At 35.3% G+C, this 13,641-nt stretch overlaps 2 pseudogenes; one reads left to right on the top strand and one right to left on the bottom strand.

The window, feature by feature from the left end:
* The window catches only part of LOC120882208, a 933,819-nt pseudogene that overhangs the window by 803,532 nt on the left and 116,646 nt on the right, over positions 1 to 13,641 (bottom strand).
* On the top strand, positions 10,600 to 11,614 carry LOC120854672 (annotated as a pseudogene).

The raw sequence follows: 13,641 nt of genomic DNA, 5'->3' as shown, positions 1-13,641 counted from the left end.
TCAAACATATGGAAAAAGTATGAAGGTCCATCGTTTAGATCATCATGATTCATTGAGAGCTAAAGCAGAGATACTTACAAAGTTAAATATTAAGTTTGGACAATGAACTGATCCTTTTAAAAATAACTGTTCTGTTCGATTACACCACCACATCCATTCCATTAATTGCTTCTGTTTATTGAATTATTGAAATAACACATATTCATTGTAGAAACCAAGGACTATAAAATTTAAATAAGGAAAGTGAACACAGTAGAAATAATTTTTATCAACTCAACTCAATTTCAAATCTCAGTCAAGTTTAGTAAATGTGACCAACATTACCAAAGTAAAAGATAAAGGTGAACATCTCCAGTGGTGTAGTGTGGGTATCATTTATCCCCTGATATGATGTGATGAGAAACTTCACCTCTGTGACATTCTTTCCACAGAATCTATTATCTCATCTTACTATGAGAAAATTATTAGGCAAACCCATATTTGCAAGCATTCTACAGGACATCTCATCCATACTCCTTAAAATTATTGAAGCAAAAACAAAGAAACAAACAAAGGAAAGAGTCAAAATCTGTCACAGATCAGACATTAGGGAGACATGATGGCAGTACAATGTGGTACCTGGATTGGGTCCAAGAAAATAAAGAGATAATTAAAGGGGAAAAGCTGATGGAATCCAAGTAAAATTTAGATTTTAGTGATCATTTTGTACTAATATTTATTTTTATTTTATTGTGGTAAGAACATTTCACATAAGACCTACCAAATTAAGATATTTTAAATGTACCATACAGTATTGTTGACTACCAATATGATTTTTGTCCAGTATATCTTTACAACCCATTTAACTTGCCTAATTGATATTTTATGTCCATTGATTTCTAACTTCCTGTTTTCCTCTCCTCAAGCCTTTGACATCTATCACTCCACTTTTTGACTCCATGAACATAAAAGTGGAGTCAAACAGTATTTGACTTTCTGTGACTGACATATTTCACTAAGCACACTGTCATCCATGTGGTAATTTACTGCATAATGTATTTCTTTTTTTATGCCATTTTACATACATGCCACATTTTCTTGATCCACTTTTTGGTCCATAGACATTTAGGTTATTTCTAATCTTTGCTATTATGAATAGCTCTGTAATGAACACGGGAATGCTAATATCTCTTTGAAATCACCATGTTAATTATTTTGAATTAAATAAATAAATATTCAAGAGCAGGATTACTGGATTATCAGAGCATGTATTTAATTTTTATACTGTGAAAAGCCACCATACTATTTTCACAAATATATTTAAGCAACAATCAGAAGGTAATTTTTCCATGTCAATTCTCACTATTATAAAATTCTTTATCAGTGATCTTTCTCAGAGTTTTCCAATCATGACACTACTGATATTTTGGACTGGATTATTCTTTTTATGGGGAGCTATCCTGTGCAGCTTCTCTGGATTTTTTCCACTAGATGATAGTAACTTTACCCCTGTCCCTGCATTGTGACACTAAAAATGCCTCCAGATATTGTCTATCCCCTTGGGAGGTGAGGGGGGAGTGAATAAACCACTGACCATTTTTACTCTATTCTGGTAGATTTTCGTGTCCTTCTAGTTAACTTATATGCAATTAAATATCTATTTCCTTATCTCCCAAATACCATTATATAAGCAATCTGTATTATCATCAAATCTCGTAAGCATGGTATCCAAAATGTTTATCCTTACAATTTCTTTCCATTGTTTTTGTTTGTGGTCTTGTGAGTCAGCACTTGTTTGTTCCATGCTTTAAAATCTTATTTAGAGGCCATCTTGTTGATTCTATTTCTCCAGAAATTACTATTTATTCTTTTAAAATCAATTTTGATTAAATACCTGCCTATTTTCCCTTGCCCAGTTCTACCCTGAATTGGCAGAAGCAGAGAGACATGCACCAAAGAGAAGCAGGGCCCCTGTGTTCTCACACTCCTAGGAAACACTTGTTCAGGACACTGCTGGAAGGAGTTCAGCTAAGACAGGCCCTTCTACATCTTTCTGGAAAGTATGCACTTTCTGTTCCTATGTAATGTTTGCAGTGACTCTAAATTCCTCCAAATGATTTCCCTCATGAAGAAATAACTCAAGCTAAGATATCTATTAGATACTCTACATGGGACAGTGGCAAAGGCAGCCCGCCTCTGGTCTCCAGAGGACTTGTTGATTTACCGGGAAGGATGAAACCCTTATGTCTCTAACACTCCCTGTGACACAAGGCCCTAGAGAGAATCCCTTGACTTCTTCTTTGGAGGCTCAGAACAAGCTATTAAAGCTAATTATTGTTTCCTGATGCAATTTATATTTCTTGAAAACATGAGGAAAAATCAATAGCAGATTTAGAAACATTGTATATGAAAGTAAATCAAAACTTTAACTGTCACCTTCTCACCAAGCCCCATTATCATTCCCAAAGACTCCAAAACGGTTGGATAATGACATCATAGCAAAGGTTATCTAGATTGCACAGCAAACATTTCTCCTTTTTAAGTACACTGTTTTATGCTTTTAATTTCTTTTAGATTTACTAAGGTATAATTGACAAAGAGAATTTAACATATTCAGAGTACATCATGAGAAATGCTGGGCTGGAAGAAGCACAAGCTGGAATCAAGATTGCCAGGAGAAATATCAATAACTTCAGATATTCAGATGACACCACTCTTCTGGCAGAAAGTGAAGAGGAGCTAAAGAGCCTTTTGATTAAAGTGAAAGAGGAGAGTGAAAAAGCTGGCTTAAGATTCAAAGTTAAAAAGACTAAGATCATGGCATCCAGTCCCATCATTTCATGGCAAATAGATGGGGAAACAATGGAAACGGTGAGACATTTTTTTTCTTTTGTGGCTCCCAAATCTCTTTAGATGAAGACAGCAGTCATGAAATTAAAAGATGCCTGCTCCTTGGAAGAAAAGCTATGACCAACCTTGACAGCATATTAAAAATAAGAGACATTACTTTACTGACAATTGTCCATCTAGTCAAATCTATGGTTTTTCCAGTTGTCATGTATGGATGTGAGAGTTGGACTATAAAGAAAACTGAGCACCAAAGAACTGATGCTTTTATATTGTGGTGTTGGAGAAGACTCTTGAGAGTCCCTTAAACTGCAAGGAGATCCAACCAGTCAATACTAGAGGAAATCAGTCTTGAATATTCACTGGAAAGGCTGATGCTGAAACTGAAACTGCAATACTTTTGTCACCTGATATGAAGAACTGACTTATTGAATGCACCTTGATGCTGGGAAAGATTGAGGGCAGGAGGAGAAGGGGACAACATCACCAACTCAAAGGACATGAGTTTGAGCAAGGTCCAGGAGTTGATGGACAGGGAACCCTGGCGTGCTACTGTCCATGAGTTTGCAAAGAGTTGGGCATTACTGAGTGCCTGAACTGAGTTGAACTGAAGGTTAAATTATTAGGTAGAAAACAGGGATAGGGGACTTCCTTGCTGGTCCTGTGGTTAAGAATGCACCTGCAATGCAGGGGATGTGGGTTCAGTCCCTGATTGGGGAACCATCCCACATGCGGAGGAGCAACTGAGGCCCCATACTACAATGAAGAGCCAAAGCAGTGCAATGAGAGATCCCTGTGCCACAGCTAAGACTTGATACAGCCAAATTAACTAATTAATTTTGAAAAAAGGATTGGAGAAATAAACATGGTGTGATTCCACTTATATAAAATGTAAGAAGCAGATTTACAGAGGCAGAGTATATTACAGGATATCAGTTGCAGAGGGAAAGGAAGCTGAGGAGTTATTACTTCTTAATGGGTGCAAAGTTTCTGTTTGGAGTGATGAAAATGTTTTGGAAATATACAGCAGTTGCACAATATTTTAAATATAATCAATGCCATGGAGTTGTGTACTTAAAATTGTTAAAGTGCCTTTTTTAAAAAAATGTAAACACTTTTCAGGAATATGGTCTCTGGAACTTGAATAAAATGCTGTCAGATAAGAGAGAATACTATCTCAAAATGTTACTGAGAAATAAGAAAAACATAAATAATCACAAAAAGACTTGGTATTGTGTTCCACTACAGGTATGAAGTAAATAAAGGAGTTGTTTGTGTGAATTGTTGACAGAAAAATCAACAGTAAAGGAAACTGAGGAAGAAAGGACAACAGATCATGGTAACTTTTCAAAGTGGTTTTATTATTAATAGACTATAGGTGATGGCTGCAACTCAGAGTTTTCTTCTCTTTCTTCACTTCTTCTTTCTGAGCTGTGGGTATTATGAGCTTTCTTTCCAGGTCATTAGAGTTTTCTCACATTTGTCCCTGGATTAAAATAGAAGATTATTTGTACTTCGTTTTCATATGTGCATAGGAAAAATATGACTTGATCAATATAATTATTGTTAGGTTTTTGAATAATGTTAAAAAAATTCAGCTTCACTTTGGTCAAGTTATTCCAAAGGGGATTTCCAAACTCACCAAGATACTGAAATAAATGTCTGCAAGTTAAATATCTCCCTGGCAAAGTTGTATAAAAATCAGTTAGGAACCATGTTTTGTCTTTGTTTTATGTTCAGCATAGAATATAAGTGTTATTTAAAGAGAAATAAAGAATAGTTGCCAAAATAAATGCTGATGGCATCATTTTATTCTCTGAAATATTAAAATAAAACTCGGAAAAGCCTTTTGAATTTGCTTAAGAAAAAAGCTGGACACCTTACCTTAAAAAGCAGGTAACTTCTATTTTCATATTTCTTCAAAATTATTTGTATAATGAGACATATTACTACATAGTCATAGAATTTACTGGTTAACTTAAGATATGGTACTGTGAAATATTACATGTACCTTAGATTTAAGCCAAATATCTGGTGAGTTGCACATGAGTTAACTTTTCTTTAATCAACTCACAACTAATCACTGTTGCTAGATCAATATGATTTTATAATTTATTAGTTAAATATAATTTAATGATCATTTGCCCTCTGGCTAATGTTTGTCAGAAAACTTCATCCACGTTTACATACAGTCAATATTTGAAACTATTGCTCTATCTACCTGGTAACATGGAGCATCTCTTTCATGGTTACATTTTTTTTTTATACAATTCATGTATGATAACTTACCCTTCCTATGTCAATTGCATAAGGTAATAAACAATGACAGTGATAAACATTTTTTCATAACTTGGGGAATATTAAAGGGAACCAAGTAAAGCAGAAAGTCAGTGACTTATATTTCAGTTAAAGATACAGAAAATCTGTTAAAGAAAACCTCTAGAAGTACAGAGTATGTTAAATCACTCTGATCTTACTTTCTATTAAATGCCTGAATGTGCCATATTTGTAGCTTGAATTTCTCATTCCTGTATTAACACCACTTATTCTATTACATTTCAGCCAAGATAGAGCTTTTATTAAAATAGAAAGTTAATAAGGTTGATCTGAATAATTATTCAGGATAAATGAAAGAGTGGTGAATAGAGCATGGTCAGATTTAGTTCTGTACATTTTGGAGATCACCCAGGCTGGAGACAACCAGGGTGTTAGGACAAATGACTGAGTTTTAATTTTATAAGACTACTCTTAAGGGTCTAGTCTCCACAGTAAGCCAAATGAGTAAGAAATGGGGTAAGGTTACAGGGATGGGTTTATGTGACCTTCAAATGATTTTTGCTTATAGACAGAAAACTAGTGAACATTAGAAGAGCAATTCTTTCCCAAACATGAACCCCCCTCCCACCCCCCTCCCCACAACATCCGTGGTGGATTCATGTCAATGTATGGCAAAACCAATACAGAATTGTAAAGTAAAATAAATAAATAAGTAAATAAATAAATAAATAATAAATGTTCTTTTGACATTCTTAAAAAAAAAAAAGAAGAGCAATTCTAAGTTGATCTTTCTGAGTCTCTATCATTCTGAAGTAAATATGATTATAAGATTCTGTGTTTCTATGTCTCTTAAATACATGACAAAAAATTATATTGACAATGATATAATTAAAATGAATTTTCATTTCAATCAAATATTGAAATAAAAATTATTTATTTGACAAATACATACTGAACACTTAAGATAATCAAGTATAGAGTGAGGATGTAATGAGAAAACTAACATAATTAAAAATTTAATTCATGTGAGACAAAGTGCCCTATAATTGATTAAATGAAGAATGCATTGTATAATCAAATACATCAAATCCTTCATAATTCATCCTTTCATTATCCAGTCACAATTATGGGAGAACTAGGTAACTAACTTACTAAATGATAATTTCAGTAAAGTCTCCTAGGTGATTTTAGTCTTTTTTCCACCTAGTACAACTCCTGGCACATTGTGATTGATAACTAATTAATAATTTGAGTTTTATTTTCCTTTATTCGGAGATTAAACAAGTAAGGTGGCTCAGAAAGTTTACATAATCTGTTCCAAATTCAAGCATTCACTATTCAACATAGATCTGAATGGCATACATTTTGTTTGGTTTTGTTTTTCATTATGTCCAGGCCAGGGAGAAAGTGAGGCACTGGCCCTAACTCTCACCAAGATAAGATTTTTTAAGAGAGATAAGCTAAAGCATTTAACAGTATCTGACAATCATTAGATAAAAATATGAAGCAAAGTGGGTAGTTCTAAGAACCATGAGACAGAACATTTGAGTAACCATGGCATGGTGGGGCTGCTGTTAGTGAGCTCTGCCTGGGAGTAGCAGGCGTTTAATACATTGTGATAAAACTGAACAAAGATTGATTTGGAACTGCTGGTCCAGCCTCACCGCTTCATGGAATCATTAGGAATTTCAGAGAAGAATACTTAAGTTTGAACTAGAAATGATAGATTTCCATATACCTGGATTGGATAAAGGGAACTTAATGGCTCAGATGGTTAAGCATCTGTCTACAATGTGGGAGACCGGGGTTCAATCCCTGGGTCGGGAAGGAAATGGCAATCCACTCCATAGTACTGCCTGGAAAATCCCATGGACAGAGGAGCCTGGTAGGCTACATGTAGTCCATGGGGTTGCAAAGAGTTGGACATGACTGAGCGACTTCATTTCAAAGGATCGAAAGTAAAGGAGAGCTCGAGGAGTTGTGCTTCCTTTTGAGACTGGGTCAGTTAATCTTAGATAAGAGAGAGAATAACCTTGAGGGGAGTTGTAAATTTATTCTGATATGTTTGGAAAATAATAGTCATCAACAACCAGCTACTGACTCCTCAAAATTTATGTCAGAATCATGGACAAAAATTTAGGGTCCAGCAGAGACCTTTAAAGATTTAGATTAACTCCTATTGCTTATTGATGTCTAAACTGAAATACAAAATAGGGATGTGGCATACTCATGGTAACAAGTTAGAAAATAGTACAATGAGATGAAGGAGACAACATTTTGTTTAATTTTCCAAATAGTCCAGTATTTTAAATAATATCTTCTGTTAAGATGATATAATATTTATTTTTAAAATATGAAAATGCAAAATGATGTTTGTAGACATATGAATCATATTTTGTATTTTTATAGAAATAATTGTAAATAGGGAAAATGCTTTCAAGTTGTTTAAGAATATAGGTTATAGTTTTTGAGTCAGGCATTATGCAATTTTTATATTTTAAAAAGTAAATTTTTATAGGTATTTTTCACATATTTTCACATCTCTCACATTTTCACATCTCTTTCTAATTGACTAGGTTGAGTGCATTTACATTATAACAATTTTAAAAATAATTATCAATTTTGCCTGAAATGTTCAAGTATTGGTAAGACAAAAGAATCTGTATTTTAAAAGCTTCTGTTTACTTTCTCGACAATTCATAATCATTTCATTGATTTTCCAGGTTAGTCTGCAAGCACATTTACCAAAATGGCATTTACATTGTCTTTTTCAATATAATTTGGCCTGTTATCTGATAAAGAATCTCACAGAGGCAGGATTTTAGACATACTGTAAGGGGAAAAAATGTTGAGAAAATGTAAGTAAACTGATTAGTTCATGCAGCAAGTCAAGTATTATATAAAGAATAATCTGTGATTGAATATTTAATTTACATTGTTTCCCACCAAATCAGAAGAATATAATTTAGGGGAGAAGTTAAAATAGAGCATTCAGTTCAGTTCCGTTCAGTCGCTCAGTCGTGTCCGACTTTGCAACCCCATGAATTGCAGCAGGCCAGTATAACCTGTCCATTACCAACTCCCGGAGTTCACCCAAACCCATTTCCATTGAATCAGTGATGCCATCCAGACATCTCATCTTCTGTCATCCCCTTCTCCTCCTGCCCCCAATCCCTCCCAGCATCAGAGTCTTTTCCAATGAGTCAATTCTTTGCAGGAGGTGGCCAAAGTATTGGAGTTTCAGCTTTGGCATCAGTCCTTCCAAAGAACATCCAAGACTGATCTCCTCTAGAATGGATTGGTTGGATCTCCTTGCAGTCCAAGTGACTCTCAAGAGTCTTCTCCAACACCACAGTTCAAAAGCATCAATTCTTCTTCACTCAGCTTTCTTCACAGTCCAACTCTCACATCCATACATGACTACTGGAAAAACAATAGCCTTGACTATACCAGCCTTTGTTGGCAAAGTAATGTTTCTGCTTTTGAATATGCTATCTAGGTTGGTCATAACTTTTCTTTCAAGAAGTAAGCTTCTTTTCATTCCATGGCTGCAGTCACCATCTGCAGTGATTTTGGAGCTCAAAAAAAGAGTCTGACACTGTTTCCACTGTTTCCCCATCTATTTGCTATGAATTGATGGGACCAGATGCCATGATCTTAGTTTTCTGAATGTTGAGCTTTAAGCCAACTTTTTCACTCTCCTCTTTCACTTTCATCAAGAAGCTTTTTAGTTCCTCTTCACTTTCTGCCACAAGGGTGGTGTCATCTGCATATCTGAGGTTATTGATATTTCTCTGGGCAATCTTGATTCCAGCTTGTGTTTAAATTATTGAGAATAATTTTAAAAGCCTAAATGTAATTGTCAGTTGAATGAGATGGCTTATTTGATAACTACAAATATCCCCTCTTCTCTATTCAGAATGATACATATTTAAATGTCATTTTGTGGCCATTGATGATGACTCTTATACACTAGATAGATTTGCAGTTTCACTCTTCCAAACCCCATTTTTTGTACACAGGTTTGAATGGTAATTTCTCTGTAAATGAAAAAGAAGGAGAGGAACATTACAGATTTGAAAATAAATTGTGAATATATTGGTTCTGAAGTTTGGAGTAAATGAAATACAATATTTTAAATACTAAGGTCCTGTGTATTATATAGCTGAAGTAAATTTTAGTGTGATTTAGTGGAATGATTAGTTCTCAGTAGTTTTCCCTAGTCTATCTTTCTTGAACTTCTACCAGTAGAAAGGTATTGGTTTATTCAAAGATTTAATAGTTATAAATACATTATTATAGCTGGTCTTACATTACTTTATAGTTGTGACTAGGAGGTGAAGGAGGTAAAAGTAACAGAAATGAAAGAGAGAAAAGCCAGCCTGAGATACTAAGACATGTGATATAGGAACAGAAAGAATTAAACATTTACAGGATGACTGATTATTAGAAAGAGTTGAACAGTACATCAGTTAGAAAGAAACCAATTTGTGCAAGTGAATACGACACTAAAATTTTAAGTGACTAAAATTCAAGTGAAACTTAATATCCTCAAATGCCTTACTGAATATCTAAAACACATATTTTAAAAGTGAAGTACTTTGAAATTGCTAAATATTTTATTTCTATTTTAATTATTTCAGTGCAATTTCCTTTGATTTTACAATGATGACTCTTATGAATCAAGATGAATTTAAATTGGTTGGGGCAAAAATAAAATAAAATAAAAGTTTGAGATGATATATTTTGAAAAAAATAGAGATAATTACACTTTGCTTGTTATCCCTTTGTTTGACTATAAAATATATTTTATCTATAAATTAAGAACATTTGTAAATTAGGCACAAGATAAATATAGCTGATTTTGGCCATGTATATATACCTCATGATTCCAAATTTGTTGATTTTTTTTTTCTATTTATCACATTTCCAGCTAGGATGGATGGAAGGAAATTTTTCACATATAACATTATCCACATATTATATCTCATATATTTGTGCATTTTTATTTTCTCTCAGGGTTTCATTTCTGTTTCTATTTTCTCAATAAATAATAGTGAGACTAGGAAAGAGATGACTGATTTTTTTTTTCTACAGTACCATTTCTTGAATTCTACCAGGGCATAATATCCAGTTATGGTTGACAATACATGCTAATAGAATTGTTATATAAATATACTGCATTCCACATTGTTAGTTTTCAAATCAAGTATCAAAGTTGTTTATGAGGAATTAATATTTTCCTCATAAACAAAAAGAACATAAGGAAAGCTTTTCAAAATAAAAGTAAATTTTTTTTCTTCAAGTTTTGAACCCTTTCTGTTATAAAATGCCCCATGCTGCAGTCCATGGGGTCACAAAGAGTTGGATCAGACACAGACTGAGTGACTGAACTGAACTGAACTGAACTGATGACAAGGAATACTATGCATCATTATATTTACATATTTATAAAGATTGAAAACTAATTGCAGGTGGCTACAACCACTCTGAGTCATGGAAAATAGGATTAACATCACAGAATTTATTCTCTTAGGACTTTCTCAGAAAAAGGAAATTGAAATTCACTGTTTTTTTTACTGCTCTTACTTTGTTACATTGCAATTCTGATCGGAAACCTACTTGTCATGATTTCTATTGCCTCCAATCAACTTATGAAGCAGGCCGTGTATTTCTTCCTGAGTCACCTCTCCCTCACAGACCTTTGTTACACCTCCACTGTGACCCCCAAGTTAATCGCTGACTTGCTGGCAGCAAAGAAGACCATTTCCTGCCATGGCTACATGACACAGCTCTTCACCGTGCACTTCTTTGGGGGAGTTGAGGTCTTCATCCTCATGGGGATGGCCTATGATTGCTATGTGGCCATCTGCAAGCCTCTGCGCTGCACTCTGATCCTGACCAGATAGAAGTGTGTTGGAGTGATCGCTGCTTCCTGTGCTGGGGGCTTCCTGCATTCCTTCAGTCAGTTTCTCCTGGCCATCTTTTTTACCCTACTGCAGCTCCAACAAAACAGATCATTACTTCTGCAATGTGTATCCTTTGCTGAAACTGGCCTGCACTGACACCACCACAATCGGTCTCCTTGTCATTGCCAATTTGGGCCTCATGGGCCTGGTGATTTTTGTGGTCTTGTTGATATCCTATGGTGTGATGTTATACACTGTCAGGTCCTACTCTGTAGAGAATTGCCACAAAGCTCTCTCCACCTGCAGTTCCCATATCACTCTGGTGGTCCTCTTTTTTGCTCCTTTATTCTTCATTTACGTTGGACCAGGAACTACTTTCAGTTCAGTTCAGTAGCTCAGTCGTGTCTGACTCTTTGGGACCTCATGAATTGCAGCATGCCAGGCCAGCAACTACTTTACCAGAAGACAAAGTGTTCCCTCTTTTTTATACTATCATTGGTCCCATGTTCAACCGTCTAATCTACATGCTGAGAAACATGGAGATGAAGAATGCCATAAAGAAACTCTGGTGCCATATCACAGTAAGAAAGGAAATGAACTAAAACATACCTCTGATTTTCACCACTGAACTTGTTGAATATATGAATTTTATACACTGAAAACTTTAAAATGTATAATGCTTTCCTATGTTTTTTGTTTTGTTTTAGCAATATATAGCTTCAAATATGAACAAAAGCTTACAACTCCCTGGATTTATCCAGACTCTCTGCCGTACTCTTTTCTAGTTTTCTTTTTTTTTAATTTTATTTTTACTTTATTTTACTTTACAATACTGTATTGGCTTTGCCATACATTGACATGAATTTACCACGGGTGTATACAAGCTCCCAATCCTGAATCCCCCTCCCACCTCCCACCCCATATCATCTCTCTGGGTCATCCCCATGCACCAGCCCCAAGCATCCTGTATCCTGTATCAAACATAGACTGGCACTTCGTTTCTTACATGATAGTATACATGTTTCAAAGCCATTCTCCCAAATCATCCCACCCTCTCCCTCTCCCTCAGAATCCAAAAGTCCGTTCTATACATTTGTGTCTCTTTTGCTGTCTTGCATAAAGGGTCATCATTGCCATCTTTCTAAATTCCGTATATATGTGTCAGTATACTGTATTGGTGTTTTTCTTTCTGGCTTACTTCACTCTGTATAATCGGCTTCAGTTTCATCCATCTCATTAGAACTGATTCAAATGTATTCTTTTTAATGGCTGATTAATACTCCATTGTGTATATGTACTACAGCTTTCTTATCCATTTTTTGTCTTCTTATTTATAGCTCCTCTTCCCCTCTGATCTTTTGGTTCTGTAATCAATTTAGATATTTAGCAATAGACTATCAAAGGTATCATGTAATACAAATCAACACTGAGAACACGTATAGCCCATTTTGTATGTAACTTTAATCAATAAAGCCAATTCCAGATGGCAATGATTTAGAAGATAATTCCAACATTTACTTGCATCATTTAAAGAATATTTTAAATGGCCAAATTTTGAACCTGCAACTCTATTTCTTAAAAATATAGCTTTTTACTCTGATAATTTCGTAGCCAGTGGCATCTAGAGCTTCTTATGTGTCCAACACTGGTACTCTTTTCTTTTGAAATGCCAGTACTTTGGCCACCTCATGTGAAGTGTTGACTCATTGGAAAAGACTCTGATGCTGGGAGGGATTGAGGGCAGGAGGAGAAGGGGGCAACAGAGGATGAGATGGTTGGATGGCATCACCGACTCGATTGACATGGGTTTGGATGGATTCCAGGAATTGGTGATGGACAGGGAGGCCTGGCATGCTGTGGTTCATGGGGTCACAAAGAGTCAGACACGACAGAGCAACTGAACTGAACTGAACTGAAGGAACTGTCTCTCCCAACTCTGTCTGTGTAAACGTGAACTGCAACTCTGGCTAAGACCAGCACCTGATAGTGTATATTTGTCACGGGTATCTCTTCTGGACCCAGAATTGCTTACTAACTATGAGGACTAGGACATATGCTGAACAAACCATCCATCAAGTGATAATAGCCCAGCACACAGTCTTGTGAAGATATGTGCAGGACTGAAAATACTGCTTGGTCATACAGTAAGTGCTCAGTTAGTATGAGCTATTTTATTGCCCAGTCTCCTGTTATGCATCAGAAATGTAACCATTCTGATAATAACTTTCCTTTGGGGTGGTGAGGGTGTGAGAATGGGACTTATATTAATGTCATTTTCCGACTAGGTTTCCCTGGTGGCTCAGACAGTAAAGAATCCACTTGCAATGTGGGAGACCTGGGTTTGATTTGCTTGCATGAGAATTTGTTTTCAAGTTGTAGAGAGAGCCATGCTAGATACAAAATGAGTTGTCAGTGTTGAGAATTCTCAAAATGGGTGCACGATTGAAAAATAAAGATAGCATTGTTCTATGACTGTTTTAAATGCACAGCAAACAGCCTAAAATAAGTGCTAGAAATTCTTGCAAAAACATCCTAACATATTTTCTTGTTGTTTTAAACCTAGATCTTGACAGCTATCCTAAAGCTCCTGGATAGGGCATGCACAGTATACACATCAGAGAATATAACA

Source organism: Oryx dammah, unplaced genomic scaffold (assembly GCF_014754425.2).
Source record: "Oryx dammah isolate SB20612 unplaced genomic scaffold, SCBI_Odam_1.1 HiC_scaffold_2, whole genome shotgun sequence".
In the NCBI taxonomy this organism is placed as follows: domain Eukaryota; kingdom Metazoa; phylum Chordata; class Mammalia; order Artiodactyla; family Bovidae; genus Oryx; species Oryx dammah.
The sequence above is the reverse complement of the archived record's forward strand: the minus strand, read 5'-3'. Positions and strand labels throughout refer to the sequence as shown.